Below are 16,660 nucleotides of genomic sequence, written 5' to 3'. Positions count from 1 at the left end.
TTAAGTAGCTTTGTAGACTCCAGCTACTAAGTAAGTCCCCTCTAGTACCTACTTAGAGCCGGATTTAGGAGTCTATTGGAAGAGACTTTCACATGGATTTTTGGTGTTTGAGATAAAATTTTTGCCTGACAGTGGACAGTTTATCTACTGCCTACTGTGTACGGAGTGGACATGTGTCTGTGGCCGTTTTTATCCAGGATTTGAACTTCTGCTGTGGTCCCAACCGCCAGCAGGCACGACCTTGGTGTCCTGTGGCAGGAGCCAGGCCATTCTTTTGTGGCTGTTGGGGCCAGCTCAGATGTCAGAACCTGGTGCCCGGGTACAGCCAGACTATTTCTGCCAGGCCACTCAGAGAAGGCACTGCCCGAAATTCTGCCAGGTGGGTCCCTAGGAGGCCTCTGGAGTGAATTCCTGCCTTCCAGCTGTGGCTTCTCCGCACTCAGTCCTACCTTCCCTGAGGGAGGGAAAGGACAGGGGAGGTTCTAGAATTATTTCAAAATGCTGCTGGAAAACCCCCAAGGCCAATTCAGGGCTGAATCTAAAGGTGGCAGCCCTCTTGTGCATGTGACCTCCAGAGAGACGAACGAGCCATCTGAAATGCTGGAGTGTGCACTTCTCAGCTTCTTGGTGTGCGACAGAGAACTGACCTCCGAGCTTGTGGAAATTTGCCCAGAACCGTCTTGTGATAACGGAATCTAATCTGTGGTTATGCTCCCCCAGACATGTGATTTGCCCCTCACTGTTGCTGGTGGGTTTACAGGTGGTCTGCACTTTGGGCCTGAGTTTAGGGCAGAGAAGCAGCACTTATCCGGGGGGCTGAGCACGCTGCTTCGCCGGGTGGCCTCCGCTCACATCTCCAGGCCCTAGCGCCTGCAAGGTCTTTGCTCTTGAGGGAAGACCCTTGTGTTCTTCATCGTGTAGACCTGCAGGGTGTCGGGGTACATAGAGGTCTTCAGAGTGATCTGAGAGGAAGCACCCCCTGATAACACCAGCAGCAGACTGTGGTGGGTCTCCATTACCTGTGACCTTGGACTTCAATCGTAGGATGCGGGCAGGGCTCTTGAGCTTCCGCTCCACCAGGCTGGGAAAGTTCCTGGAGCCTTCTGGTTGGGGGCAGCGCTGGGGTCCTGGTGCCTTTAGTTGTGATGGTGTCGAGTAAATGGCACAGACTCCATGCGCTGCTGCTCCGCCCACCCTGGCCATCCGGGCTCCCTGCTTGGCCTCTGGCCCTTTGTGCTCCCTCCCGGTCCCCAGGGAGCTAGTGGACACTCAGCCAACGTTCCCCTCCCCATGTTGTGCCTGCTCTGTGTTACTGCATCATCAGAAGCCCTTGGGACAGAGCATTAGGGATTGCCCCTTCCTTACTCAGCAGAGGAGGAAATCGAAGGAAAGCAGGTCTTCTTTCCAGCCTGCGAGTCCTCCTGTGCCGGGTGGGGGCTCTGCAGACTGCGCAGTTCCGAGCTGTGCACACGATCACTGGACGTACCTTGAAGGCTTTCTTGGGATGACATGAGGTGACCCTCTTATGCTTGTAGTCCAAGCCGCCCCATATTGGCTGGAGGTGACCTTGGAGGAGGGAGTTCTTAGTGCTAGAGCCAACCTCACTGCGGCCACCAGATGTCTCCCTGTGAACAAGAAGGCACAGGCCACACGGTGGAGCTGAGGTATGTGCCTGATGGCTCGCGGGCAGGTGGGGACAGGTACACATGCCTGGGATGTGGGCTCCGTGAATGGCAGCTCCTTGATTGGCAAGACAAATTATGAATGCAGACTTTTATGCGGAATCTCCCAACACTAGTGTGTTGTCTGACCTTTTTATTCCGTGTGTAGTACAAAGTCCCGAGACAGCTGGCAGGCCATGGGGGAGCTCTGCGTACCTACGGCTCTGTCACCAGCTCCACCTTGGCCCTCCTAAGATCCTGGTGGCCTTTGCCCCTCCCCGCCGACATACCATGGGTCCTTGGAGCAGGGGCAGCACCACCTGTGGTACAGGTGAAAGGTTCTAAGAAATCAGAGTTGCTGCAGGACCCACAGGAAACAGACCCAGGTTTCACTGAGATGTACCATTATTTTATGTCCCACCAAGAAAAAGTGCTGTGTAAGTGTATAAGTATAAGACCCTACTGATTGGGGTGCCTGGGTGGCACAGTTGTTAAGTGTCTGCCTCTGGCTCAGGTCATGGTCCCAGGGTCCTGGGATCGAGTCCCGCATCCAGCTCCCTGCTCAGTGGGGCGCCTGCTTCCCCCTCTCTTCTGCTCATCCTCCTTGTGCACGTGCACGCGCGCTCTTTCTGTCACTCTCTCTGTCAAATAATTAATTTTTTTTTTTTAAAGACCCTACTGCTTCTAAGGAATGTCCCAATCCGGAAGTGTTAAGGTGTGAAAGCGTTCGGTTGGTGCAAAGCGGTGCACTGTCCGCTGTGATAAGGACGGGGGAGGCGGCCGCGCTGGCGGCAAAGGACAGACAGCACATGGCGTCCCCTGTGAAGGACACTCCGCACACCTGAGCTGGAGGCTCCCACTTCCATCTCAATGAAGGAGAGTACCTGGGCCTAGAATGAACTTCAAACAGGGACTAGAAAGGAAGTGAGGTTCTCTCCCGCGTCTGACCCCATCCTCTCCAGGCCAGCACCTGGGCTGTGGGTCCCTCTGAGGTCCAGTTCGCGTGTGCAGACCCGTGCTCCCTCGTCCTCCCCGTAGCTCCTCCCCACCATTGTGCTTCGCGTAACTGGGAAGGTGGCCTCCACTGTTCTCTCCCCCTGGATGTTTCCTTCCAAACGGGGCCTCTCAAGACCCCCACGGGGCAGCAGCAGGGGAAACAGCCGTGGAGTTCTGAACACCCAGTCCACGGCGTGCCCTCACCCAGGTGACATGGCCCTGGTGGACACAAAGGTGTCTCTGATGTTTTCAGCGCACGCATGGGTGTGTGTGTGTGGTGCACGTGTGTGTGCGTGCACGTGTGTGTGCGTGCATGTGCGTGTGCAGGTGCCCATCTGTGGAGCCCAGTCCTGGAAGTGGGCTTCTCCATCCACGGACAGGGGCACTTTCTGTCATTTTCAAGCTGTCTCCCAAAGACGTATCAACTCACCCCGCATCAACATTCCATCAACAAGGTGGGACAGGTGTCCCCCTCCTGGCCTCTCTGATCATACCTTGAGGTCCCCGGCTGCTGCCTGGCACGGGCCAGTTCTCACCTGCCTCCCGTCTCGGAACCGAGCGGCTGTCCCGTAGTTTCATGTGCATGTTCGCATGTGTGAGGCTGTGTCTTCTCAAGTTGGAAAGTCCTGTTTTTTCCTCCCCCGCCCCCGTGTCCTCTCTGTTCCTTTTTCCGACTGATTTCTGAGAGTGTCTTACATAAAGGAGTCCTCACTGTCCAACACGGCCATCTGAAGCACAAGCCAGCGGGTCTGGCGGACTTGGCAGGTTGGCTGATGGGTGGACCCTTCACCAGCCATCAAGGGCCCTGTGGTATGAGGAGGTCAAATTGGAAACCCTTCCCTTGTGGTCAGCTGGGGACCTTTCGGTCCCTGCTCAAGGCCTGTCCACCCATCCTGTAAGTGAGTAAGGAGGAAGACAGGCACGTGGCCAGTGGCCCAGCTTCCTGACCCCCCCCCCGGGGCTGGCTGCGTGGGCCTGGGGGTGGGGGGGCTGTGGGGGTTCTGACGTGCCCTGTCCTGGCGGTGCTCGGAGAAGCACAGACCCCATGCCAGGGAGTGGGTGCACTAAGTAACTTCCTTCCAGAAGCCAGTTCTCACATGCTCCACTACCTTCCCAGCCCAAGCCACTGCCAGCGTCCTGGGCTCTCAGCTGTGCCCCCGTCTCCACCCAGAAACCCAGCCTAGAGTGCCCTCCCCTCTTCTCCGTGTGGCTGGCTCCCCAGCCCGGGCCAGCAGCTCCTGTGTGTCCTCTCCAGAGAGGCGTTCCCAGCCCCTATCCCTCTCTGTCCACATCACCTGACTGTGTTTTGTTCTTGGCAGTCACTAATCTCTAACCATCTGATTTGATGGTTATTCCTCTTTCCCTCACTGAAGTTAGAGCACATTAAGTCAGCATGTGAATGACTCCCCAGAGCTGGGCCTTCCTCTCCAGGCCACTGACAATGAGTCGGGGAAGGGGGGGGTTGTGTGTCTCGTGTCCTGTGATGCCTCCAGCCGCCTCTGCCATGAACTCACTAAATGACATTTGGGCAGCAGGGCGGGTAGCTGAGTGGGTGGAGGGCTTGGCTGAGTTTGGTAGCTTCAGATGAAGCTTGTAAATGGTGAACAGGTGGAAATGAGGGGGTAGAGGTGAGATCTTCATGTTAGCTACTTCACTGGACCCCAGTGCAGGGCCCTGGCCAGGAGTCAGGTGGGCCAGCCCCAGCTCATCTGTCTGCCCGCTGTGTGGTCCTCGGCTGGCTCCTTAACCTCTCTGTATCCGCCCCACAGGCTTACCAGAAGTTTTATGTGTAGTGGGATTCTCACAGTCCTCAGCACACAGCAAGCCCCCAGGAAACCTGAGTTAGCTACTGAACACTGAGCAGAGCAGAAATTTCCCAGGTCTCCAGGCCCTTGGTGCCCCATTCTGGTTGAGACCTGTACTCCTGATGTGGCCAGCAGAGGGCGCCCGTGCGCCGCGGACCGCTGCCCCGAGCTCTGCGGGCCACACCTCGGGTCCCCGCCCAGCCCCAGGGACAGATGTGGCAGGGAGGAACCACTTCTGAGCTGGGCTCTGCGCATTTAGCAGAAGGGGCTTTGCGGGAAACCCAGGGAGAGGATGTGCAACCTCCGCCCCTGTACCTAGAGGAGCTCTACCCCTAGTGCACGCTAGCTACACTCCTGTAGCCTCTGGCTGCAGGGGTCACAAACCCAAAAGCCTCAAGGGCCCGTCAGGGGCTGCTGTGAGCTGGAAATCTGACCTATTTGCCCCTGGAGTGTGGGCTCAGGATGGCCACATCTTTTGATTTTTCAAGAGAGAACCCAGACATCCAGATTTAGTAAAATATCTCAATTTTTTACTTTTTTTTTTTTTTAATAAAGATTTCTTTCTTTCTTTATTTATTTGACAGACAGAGATCACAAGTAGGCAGAGACACAGGCAGGGAGAGAGAGAGAGAGGAGGAAGCAGGCTCCCTGTGGAGCAGTGAGCCCGATGTGGGGCTTGATCCCTGGACCCTGGGACCATGACCTGAGCCAAAGGCAGAGGCTTTAACCCACTGAGCCACCCAGGTGCCCCCCAACTTTGTACTTTTAATCACCAGTTGCCACCTCTGAGCTAACTTTTAATGCTACCTTGGAGGAAGGCATTTTAAGATAAGACCATGACCCTCTGTTTCCACACCTGCCCCCCAGGCTCCCTCCAGGCCCCAGTTTGCAGGTCACCCCAGTCCTCTGGGTTAGGAACCACCCCCATCCCTGAGCTTTTCCAGAAGAGCTTTCATTCATTCCTTCATCCAACAAGCATTTACTAAGTGCTTTGTCTGTGCTGACCACTCTGCTGGGGACACAGCAGGGAGCAAAACAAAGATCCCCCGCCTTCGTGGAGCTGATGTTTGACTGGGGGAGACGGAAAACAGACAATGTTATTTTCAAAGCATTAAGTACATACCCAAGTAAATGGAGGGGACAGAAGGGCAGCAGCACTGGGCAGAAAGGGCCTCTCTGAGGAAATGACTCCCAAGTATGTGAAGGGCCTGGCATGCCCAGAACCTGGAAGGGCAGACAGTTCCGGGTGAAAGAAACAGCAAGAGCAAAGGCCCTGGGGTAGGAAGATGTATGTCACATCATCACCTTAAAAGTCCACAGTGCCTGAACAGATGGAGAAGTAGACATGGATGTGCCGTGGCAGGCCTTGTGCTGGGCATAGGGAGGCGATGCCCGATGAAGAATGAAGGAATGAATGAACAGAGCCAGTTCAGCGGCTCCTGCTCTGGTTTCATCAGCTCGATCCCAGGCCTCTCCCACACATGCCCTGGCCCAGCTGGGAATGATATTCCAGTTCTCCCTCTGGCTGTCAGGCTCCTTCCACAGCCCCAGACATCCTCCCATCAATAGCCTGAGCCCCCTTTTCTATGCTCTACAGACTGACTCAGAGTCCACGTGGACTTGTCAAGGGGCACGGGGTAGGGAGGAGCAGCTGAGCTGACACCGGACTTCCCTAGGCCAGAGTGGGCAGGAGGCTCCAGGAACATCAGCCCTGTCCTCAGAGAAGGGCGGTGATTTGGGGGCCACAGAAGCACTCCCCACCCATCCTCATTGGAATCCAGCCTGGGTGAAATGGAGCCTTTCCTAAAAAAAAAGGTAGGTTCATTGGCGCGCCCGGTCATGAGTGATGCACAGAGAGCAGCCCCGTCTGTCCACTTGTTCGTTCCGCGCACGCCTGCAGGGCTGCTTCTCCACCAGACACCGGCTGTGCAGAAGAGGAGAGGCCAGAAAAGTCCTTTGCCCTCACACTGCTGTCATTCTGGAAATGGGAGACACAGAGTAAGGAAATAATGAATAAATAAGATAATTTAACAACTGAATTGGGGCAATAAAAATAGTCCAGTGAGCTCATGTGGTAGGAGGAAGGACAGGGAACTGCTTTAGATGCGTGGTCAGAGAAGACCGCTAAGGAGGTGACACCTGAGCTGAGTGCTGATTAGAGAAAGAACTGGCAGAGGAGCAGCCGGTGCAAAGATCCTGCGGCTGGCATGAGTCTGATGGGACGACAGAACAGCAAGGAGGCCAGCGTGGCTGGAAGAGAGTGTGTGAGGATCTGGGCGGTAGGAATGAGGCAGACCCCACAGGTCCTTAGGGACCTTCGGTGGCAATGGGGTGACTTCCTCATGAGGTGATCAGAAGGTAAAATGAGACAGTACAGGAAAGTGTCTGGAGCACAGTACAAGCTCTTATCATTACTAGTATTACCAACTTCAGGCATTCTCCCTGGGTCCAGGCCTAGGAAGCACCATCAGGTTTTTCAGGCCCTATTGGTGGCTCGTAAGGGCAGTAGCCCCCTCTATGGGCCCGGTTGCTCCCATCAGGGCCGGGGGGATGGGAGTGGACACTGCCTGGTGTGGAGTGGCAGCTTAGCCTGCTGCAGGGTCCCCCCGCTGCACGCCAGCCCACAGCAGCTGGTCTCCCCTCCCCCTGGCTGCCATGTCCCAGTCATTCACAATCTGGGGGCACCTCCCCTAGTCCAAATCCTAGCCATCTGGGGTCACCCTGACCTGACTCTTTGACCTCTCCGAGCCTCAGGCAGGGCCACCACCTACCCAGGCCAGCCCTACCCCTCGCCTCCTCACCCCACCCCCACAAGCGGCTCCGGCGCCCAAGCCATGGGTTCCTTGGAATGTGATTATTTTTCTTCCCAGATAATTCAGGCCAGAAGACTGGGCCGGCCACTTCCTGCCACGCTGAACCCACTGCCTTCCTGATCTTTCTCTCCACAAACTTGACACTGTGGTCAGAGGCCTAAAGCTAGACCCAGGAGTCCCCTTGTCTCCCTTCCTTGCCTTGGCCCCTGATCGGGGCCCATCTCTGGGAATCTGACTGTAAACACCAGGACCCTGAGCTGCCCCCTTCCCACAAACCCCAGCTGAGAACATGCTGACCCAGCCGTAGTGTCTGGGGAATATTACCGTCCACAGTTTTCAGGGGGATTCCCAATCGCAGATCTCCCTAAAGCTTCCCAGATAACCCAGGGACGTGTCCTCCAAATTCATTCATTCAACAAGTATTTAATGAAAACCTACAATGTGGCAGGCTCTGCCCCGGCCCAGGGAACGTAGCAGAGAACAAAACAGGCTGGAAACGCTTGTCTTCGTGAAACTGACATTCTGGGGGTGGGGACCATGGAACCGGGTAGGAAGAAACAAGTAAAAATTCAATTTTTATTGGAGAATAAATTCAATTTTAAATGGAGAATACTGGTTGGTGATAAGTGATGTGGAGGAACATTAAGCAGGGTAAGTGGATGGGGGCGATTGGCTGGGGCAGGAAAGACCTGCTCTTTGAGAAGGTGGCGTTTGGACAAAGACCTGAAGAAGATGTGAGAGCGCGTCATGTGGACACCTGGGGGAAGAAAATGCTGGGAAGAGGAGGCAGCCAGTGCAAGGGCCCTGAGGCAGGAGCATGCCTGATTTGTTAGAGAAACAGCCAGGAGGCTGGTGTGGCTGGAGCAGAGGTGGGGGGGGGGGGGGCAGGGAGAGGATGAGGTCTGGTGACAAGGGACACGTCATGCAGGACCTTGTCAAGATTTGCCTTTTTCTCTGAAGGAGCCAGAAACTGCAAAGGAGGAACAGGATGTGACCCGGGTTTTCACGGAGTCCCTCTAGCTGCGTGCAGAGGACGGACCGTGGAGGGTGAGCTTGGAAAGCGGGGGACGGGGAGGTGACGGAGATGGACCAGGGTGAGGAGGGTGGCAGAGAGCATGGGGCTGCCACAGGCAGTCCCAGGGGACTGGGTGAGGAGCGCTTGGATGCTGGACGCCACACGTCCCGGACTCCAGGGCGCACATCTTTTCACACTGTTCATCTCTCCAGTCTTTTTCCATGGCCTTTTAGACTCAAGGAAAGCCGAGTGATCAGACAGTGAGCCTACGGTGTGGGTGCGGCGGGGAGGGGAGAGGAGCAGAGACCCCCAGTCCTGGGCCCAGCCCAGGAAGCCGGAGGTGTCTTTTCCTGTCCCGGGGGGGGGGGGGGCGGCGCTCGGAGGAGTCAGTCTGGGGACGCAGGGGGAGGCCACACGTGGCCTGCGCTACATGGCCTGCAACTCCAGACCGAGGGAGCAAAGAGGCTGGTGTGTCTAAAGCTGAGTGAAGACCTGGGGTAGAGACAGATGCTGGGGCAGGGGACAGAGGCCACAGTGGACAGCACAGAAATGGAGTCTAAGGCCCAAGTGTGAGCTTCCCAGGAGCAGCTTGGACGGAAAGTTGCTCATGCTTTCAAACTAGGCTCAGGTCCCCTTCCTGCAGGCATAAGCCTTCCAGGGCTTATGGAGGCCCAGAGCCATTGGCGTCCCACACCTCTCCTTATGGGTACAGCCCAGCACCAGGCACGGCATAGCTGGGACAAGACCAGGCCCCACTCGGCCCTCTGCTGCATGGCCCTGGGGTCCTCTATGTTAACAGGATGAAACCAAGGCCCCGAGAGGCTGAGTGACTAGCCCAACATCACACAGCTCTGAGCCACAAAGTGAGAGTTACTCTGACCAGGTTGGCCTCCAACCCGTCCCAGGGCCTTACCTGCCTACCCCCACCACCCCACCAGGACGCTTGTTGCCGCTCGGCCAGGCTGGCCAGGTCCGTTGATTCCGCACGGACTAAATACATCCCCCCCCCCCAACCCTCAGCATCTCTTTTCTTTTCCACTGTGCTGTGATGCTGTTGGTGTCCCCATTTTACAGACGAGGACCTTGAGACAGAGAAGTGAAGTTGCTAGTATGGGGCGGCCCCCCAGACCTGGGATCTGAACCCAAACTGGCTTCATCCAGAGCTTTTCCCTCTGGGCGCCTGAGGGGACAGAGTCCAGGGCGGTGCTCAAGTGACCCAGGGACTAAGGATAACAGTCAGATCCTGACAAGCATCTTCTGCGCGCTGGGCACATCACAAAACTCTCTTCCCCCAGCCCTAAGGCAGGGACTGTTTACCAAACCCATTGTATGGAAGGAGAAATCGAGACCTTCATGATTGTCAGAGGAAGTCCGCTGGCTCCTGCCGCTCCCGGTGCCCCTTGGACCCCAGCCTCCCCCCGGGGCCCCGAGGTGCTGAGAGAGGCCAGCATGCTGGGTGACCTTAAGCAGTTTGCTCGTCCCTGAGCCTTGGTGCCCCAGCCTGGCTGCAGACTGTGACTGGGAGCTCTGAGTGGCCCCCGTCACCTCCCGGAGTTCAGCCCTAGGAGAGGAACGCCAAGCCCCTGGTCACCCCCAGCCCGGGACCAGATCCACTGGGCTGAGGCCCCTGACACTCCGGCTGACAAAAGAGAGAGTCCGACCCCAGCCTCCAGCGGGGGACAAATCTTGTGGGCTGTCGTGGGGGAAGGGGTCTCTGCACCCCCCGCCAAAGCTCTGCTCAGATAAATCACAGAGCGGGCACTGCCGACTGGGCACTTGGTTCCATGCGGCACCTGCTGGCCCAAGTTCCTGAAAACCCGACAGTGGGAGGTAGGGTCAGGGAGAAGAGCACCCCCCTGCCAGGTGTGGTCACAGTGGCCCCTGAGAGAGGTCCCAGTGAGAGGCTGCAAACGCCCCGCACAACCCCGCCCCCCACCATCCCTCCACCCCAGAATCCACTCGGCTCTTGGCCGCACCTCGCAGGGGATATAAGAGCATGTGGGTTGAAAGCCGTGATTTTGAACAGCAAGAGGCCCACGACCCAGGCCAGCAAATGGGCACACCCCCCCCCACCCTGCTCATGCTCCTGGGCACCAGAGTCACCCCAACCTTCACGCACCATCCCACTCTCCATCTTAATCCCCCCAACAAGAAGATGGATTTGCCAAAGCCAAACGCATGCATGATTGTCATCCAGCTGTATTTTTATGGGAAAATGTAGGACTTGGCTGAAAGCTCATCTACTTTGAGTGTGTCTGTGGGCGTGCGTGTGTGTGTGCGTGAAGACAGGGAGGAAACACTCCGACATTTAACACCCTTACTCCTGGCCTGCTGCCAGCCAGGGCTGCCCCCTCCCTGGCACCCATGGCCGCAGTCACAGCTCCTGGGAGCTGCCGGCCTCCGGTGGGCAGAACCCAGGGGCCGCTGCTGAAGACCCCTCGTGGGGCAGCCCCACAACAGGGGATGACCCAGCTCGGAATGTCCAGAGTGCAAGGTGGAGAGGCCCTGCCCCAGCCCGTGGGAACATGAGGGGCTTTTCTCTGCTTCCGTTAGCTCCCCAGATTTCCTGACGGGAAGTGACCTGCAGTGCCGCCAGAGGACAGAGTTCGAGGTCGCAGCCCGGAGCCCCACCTGCTGCGTGCCCCGGGCAAGAGTCCTTCCTCTCTGGTCCCCAGCAGCGGCCAGGGGGTGCACACGATGCCTCCGCCCACCCCTGCGACCCTGGGAGGGTTCGGTGGGATGATGCCTGCCGAAGGCCCAGCGTGTAGGAGGCCCTCGGTTCAGGAGAAGCAAGCTGATGTTTGTGTCATTAGGACAAATGACTGTGACAGTGTCCGTGCCCAAGCGCCAACCATACCCAGGGCTGGGCCAGCAGGTCACACAGAATCAGTAAGGTTCCCCACCACCACCACCACAGCCTTTTGAGAGAGGCATGATGATCTCCCATTTGGCAGGTGAGGAAATTGAGGCACAGAAAGATTAGGCAAATTGCCTGATGTCACACAGCAAGTAAGTGGCAGGGGACGGATGAAGATCCTTGCTTCCCAGCCCGACCGCTGGCTCCCACCCTGCCTCCAACACCAGAATAGGGTCAATTTCCAGCTGAGTTTTCCCCATTGTCTTCTCTAAAACTTGGTACGATAAGTCTTTGCTGGAATTCAGATGATTGCTTGCTAAAGTGACAGATGCCCCCTTAGACTTGGCCACCATTTTCCTGCCAGGGGTCCCTCTTTACCCCAGTTCCCAGAGAGGGCCCAAGACCGCTGGGGGCTCCTCAGCCCCTCCTGCCCTGAACCAACTTCAAAACCCTCCGTGTCTGCAGCCCTGCTTTGATTTCAGGCATTTTATGGGCATGAAATCCAAGCCTTGGTCCTCCTAAAGATATTGAGCTCCTTGGGAGTGGAGTGGCTTTGTGGGGCCACTGGACAGGCCACGGGCCAGGGACTGGGGCTCTGAAGGGGTCCGAGGCCGGGAAGGGCTAACTCCCTTTAGGATTTAGGGCTGGGTTCTGGGAGAGCAGGACGCCGGGCCCACTGTCTTAGTCAGCACCTACGGGCCGGGTGCCCCGCCAGCCCAGGACCAGCTTTGTCTCTGCACAAGTCATCTCACGTCCAGAGGCACAGCAGAAGGACCAAGGGTGAGCAGGTGGAGAAATTCCCTCCTGACAGCCTGGCTCTGGGCTCCACCTGTAGTTGAGGAGAGTGACTTGGGTGCACATTCTGAAGAGCGTCCGCATTTGAGAATAAGCACCTGCTGTAGCAAATCTGAAAGGCATCAGGAGGGGGGAGGCCCTCAGAAGTTGGGGGTCCACACGGGGTATGTACATGGGCTTCTGGGGACGGGGGGGGGGGGAAGAGGTGATGTCTACACGACCTGATTTCCTTGTCACCTCCGCAGCTCCCCATGCTCACACCCTCTCTCGCTGGGCCGCCTCCAGCTCCCCAGCCCCACAGCCTGAGCAGGCACCCCAGGAAGTCACCGGGGATGAGGACAGTCACCTCACCACACACAGCTGGCCGGGAGCAGCCACCCAAGCTGCTTTTGGAGCGTTCCTTCACTCACCTGTTCGTCTCTGTGAGCAAACTTCATGAGTGTCCGGAGGCAGCCGTAACCAGGTCCCCCAAACTTGGTGCCTTAAAACAAGAGAAACCCAGGTCAGCAGAGCCGCGCCTGCTCGGGGGCTCCAGGACAGAAGCCTTGCCTGTCCCAGCTCCTGGGGGCTCCCGCGATCCCTTGGTTCATAGACACATCCCTCTGGTCTCTGCCTTCATCTCTACATGACCTTCTGTGTGTCTGTGTGTCCTCCCCTGTCCTTGTTAGGACCTCAGTCACTGAGGTAGGGCCCACTCCCGATCCAGTAGGATCTCGTCTCAAGGTCCTTAAACTTACGACACCTGCAAAGACTGATTTCCAAAAAAACCACATTCTGAGCTTCTGGAAGGACGTGTGTTTTGGTGCCTGCTGTGAGCTCTGGGCCCTAGGGACAAACAGGTGGGTGAGACAGAGTGGGCTCTGCCCTCACCGAGTCCCAGTGCAGGAGTGCCCCGGAGGGACAGAAACCCAATCGCAGGAACGAGGCTGTGATGAGCTCCACCAAGAAACACTAGACTCAGGGACACACAGCAAGGGGCCGGACCATCAGCACCCCAGCTGCCTGGCTGCCTCCCCGAGTTCTGGGCAGCAGCCTCCCACAGGCTTCTTCCTGCCCACACCTCCTGGGGCCTCTGCTACAACTCATTTCCTCGTGGAGGACTCTCCCAGGCTGGGAGGCAGGCAGGCTCCCCAGGCAGCCCCTGCGGGCTCCAAGGCCTCTTGAATTTCCTCCCAGCATCAGTAGGTGGTAGGGTTGTCTTTTTTTTTACTTGAGATTTCTTTATTTATTTAGAAAAAGATTGCTTTCTGTTAAAAAAGAAAATTTAACTAGAAGCAGCCATAGAAAAGTGCACTGGCTTTCTCCCTCCCTAAATCCGCGGTCCAGTATTTCTCTCTCCCGCAGGAAGGTACATTCGGTATAGTCACTGGTACACAGTAGGTGCTCCATAAATGTCATAGTGCTAGGCCCTGACGACAGGGAGATAGTTAAGTCACCACCCCTGGCCTCCAGGAAATCACTGAGATACAATCCCCATGCTGCCTAGTCCAAGTGGGGCATACGGTTGGTGCTCCATTAATGTTGGAGTCCCCTCTGTCTTTCCTGCTGTCCCTGGTGAGAGAAGCTTTGGTGTAATGAGGGCAGGACCTGGGTGAGGTGGGCCTGGAGGACCAAGGGCACAGCTGCTGGAAGGGACTCAGGTGGGCTGCCAGGTGGAAGAAACACTAGCCTTGGCCTTGAGGGCCTGCACGTTCCTCTGAGCCTCCACCCCAGTGGCCAACTTTCAACATCCGTATCCTCTGTCCCCAGCTGCTGCCCAGACATCAGGACTTTGCAGGGTCCGCTGTCCTATCCATGAGCCTCTGCTGAGCCCCCTGGGGTGCCCGGGGGCCACTCTGCATCAGACCAGTCCTCCCACTCCTTCCCTCCTGGAGCTGGTCTTCTGGGTGGGGAGCCTGGCCGACAAGTCCACAAGACATCACAGCCTAGTGCCAGGGAGAAAGAAGGTGGAAACGATCAGGGAGGGGCAGATATTAAATAGGGAGGTCAGGGAGGCCTCCCAGAGGAAATGACACTTGACAGAGACGGGGGTGGGGAGCATGGAGGTTCCGCGAGAGGAGCTTGTCCCGGAGCCCAGAGATGGAGGGCAGGGATGCGATGGGGCACGAGCTGCAGGCCTCGTGGCCGCTGGGAGGACTCGGTTGTCCTCTGTACGAGGTGGAAGCCGTGGAAGATCTGCGCACGGGACAGACGGCACGGGACTCGGGATTCTTGGCCTGGCACTGTTGCCATTGGAGTTGGATGCTTGTCTGTCCCGGGGCCAGCCTGGGCACTGGACGGGGTTTAGTGGTGGCCTCCCCCACCAGATGCCGGTAGCATGCGCCTCTGCCTGGGTGACAACCCACAATGTCCCCAACCTTGCCATATGTCCCCCGGCGAAGGGATGCAAAACCTCTCTATTAGCCCGTAAGGGACAGAGGGGGAACCAGGCTGGAAGCGGGAGAAGGGGCTCGGGGAGGGGAGGGGACTGTGAAAGTCCCACCAGAGAGGCCGGTGGTGGGCGGCGGGGAGGGCCGGAGCCTTATTTTCTAGCTGTGATTTTTCTGTACTTCCTGAAGTTTCTGCAAAGGACATGCTTCTCTTGTGCAATCAGGAAGAAACAAAACCAAGAGAGGGGTGTTTTGGTGTGTTTTTTGGGAGAGACTCACAGGAAGCTATTTCTGCCTGCCCTTAAGAAGAGCTGACTCTCTGTGCCTCAGTTTCCTTGTGTGGGGCTGCACTGCTGGTGAGACCATAGAGGACCACGGCAGCGAGGACCAGTCAGCCATAGCTCTCAGAACACTGAATGCATTTACCCTCTAGCTCTCCTCCCAAGAGTTGAGCTTCCAGAACACACTCCCAAGCCCCCAAACACAGGTGCAAGGTTGGGGGGGATTCACTGCGGCATGGTCCCTGGGAATGACCACAAGCCCAACCCCAGTGGAATACTACACGGCTGGGAAAAGGCCCGAGGCTGTGGGAAGCCTTGGACAGGCTGTTAAGTACAAGCACCAGGCACCCAGCAGTGCCTATTGGAAAACTACTAGGAAAACGAAAATGAAATCAGAAAGGGAATGTGCGTGGATCTGTTTGTGGGCTCTTGGGCAAGCACTAGAAGGTATCAGAAGACAGCTACAAGTAAAGGTCTTTGTTTGTCTGATGTGTTCTCCATTTATTGTTATTTGTTAATGCAAAGTAGTTCCGGCCACCAAAGAAAGCATGAAGAATGACAGCCCCACTCCCACCCCAAGAAAGGAAATACGACGCGGGAGAACAGAGCCATCCTCGTGACTCACCCCCCGCTAAGGGAACCACCATCCCACTCTGTAGTTTAGCCTTCCCACGAGTGCCTTCCCCTTGGCTGCTCCCTGGGCGCCCCTCAAGTTTTCCTGAGTTTTGCACTTTTTTCCTCTGTGTGGGTTACCTCTCCCCTTAGGGATGCAGAAAAATGCATGGAAAAGAAGTGTTCTTAAACCGCCATCCCTCTGGATTCTTCCCGGAGCTTTGGTTTCCTGGGAAAGGGGGCTGCACCCCTGGCCTGGGCTCCCCCCAGGTCCAAGGACAGCAGATTGGCCGGGTGGTGGCACGGACAGAGACCCCCGGGCACAAAAGCCCTCATGCGGCTGGCCTGGCTTCTGCAGGCCTGGGGCTCTGAGCCAGCAGGCTGGAGACAGGCGGCCTCCCGGGCCTCCTCACAGCCGCTTTTGATAAAGCCCCTCTGTGCATGGGGTGGGGGGGCCCGGCCGGCTGGAGCCAGCCCACATCTGGAGGCCAGCACAGGCCCGGGGCAGCCGGCGCGGCTGACAGCGACGCCACCCTGAGCCGCACGCCCGGCCCTGGGTAAACACGCCCGCGCCCACCCAGCGGCTCACCTTTCGCCCACAAGGCTGCCTTTCTTCTCGGACCCGGGCCGAGGCCACCACGAACATTCCTCCCTGTTCAGGGCAGAACAGGCTGCTGACCTCGAGGCTGGGCTGAAATCTGAATCCAGGCGCTAGGCGATGGGGCGGGAGGGGGAGGAGAGGCAAGGAAAAGCACCTACTACCTGCCAGGGGCCCAGCTCGCAGCAGGCCCCCTTCTGCCCTGGGAGTGGGGACTTGTGGTTAAGAGAGTGTGCTCTGGAGCTGGAAGGCCTGGGTTCGAAGGACGGCTCAGCTGTGTGATCCTGAGCAAGGCTCTCTACCTCTCTGAGCCTCATTTCCACATCTGTAAAATGGGCGGAACAGGAGGTCCTCCTGCAGTGGCTTATGTGAGTTCTAAAGTTACCGGAAGTTCATTGTTCCCAAGAGTGCCGGGCCCGTAAAGTATGGCTGCTTGGTCACTCGCTCAACCAAGCCGCACAGAGAATGTCCTGGGCCGAGCATAGGTTAAGAGTGTGAGAGACGGGCGCTCAGTGGTTGGGATCTGGAGGTGTGATCACCAGGGGGTCATCCCCCAAGCTTGTTCTGCAGCCTGTTCCCCTGGGACGAGGCTACTGCCCAGCCAGGGCTCCAGGCTGGTGTGGGGACACGGGGTCAGGCCAGGGCTCCTCTTCTCTGGGGGATCTCAACCCAGAACCAACCAAGGCAACAGCCAGCCTGGGTCCTCACCTCCTGTCCACGATGTGGGCTCTCGGGTCAGTGGGCAGGGCCGGGAGAAGCAGCCGGGTCTCCTGACTTGGGATGGGCGCCCTGTGACCCAGAGAAACAGCTCTAGCGCACACCTACCTCTCCTCTTCCCGGCAGTGAGGCCCTTGCCGT

This window comes from Mustela nigripes, chromosome 7 (genome assembly GCF_022355385.1).
Source record: "Mustela nigripes isolate SB6536 chromosome 7, MUSNIG.SB6536, whole genome shotgun sequence".
NCBI lineage: Eukaryota > Metazoa > Chordata > Mammalia > Carnivora > Mustelidae > Mustela > Mustela nigripes.
The sequence above is the reverse complement of the archived record's forward strand: the minus strand, read 5'-3'. Positions refer to the sequence as shown.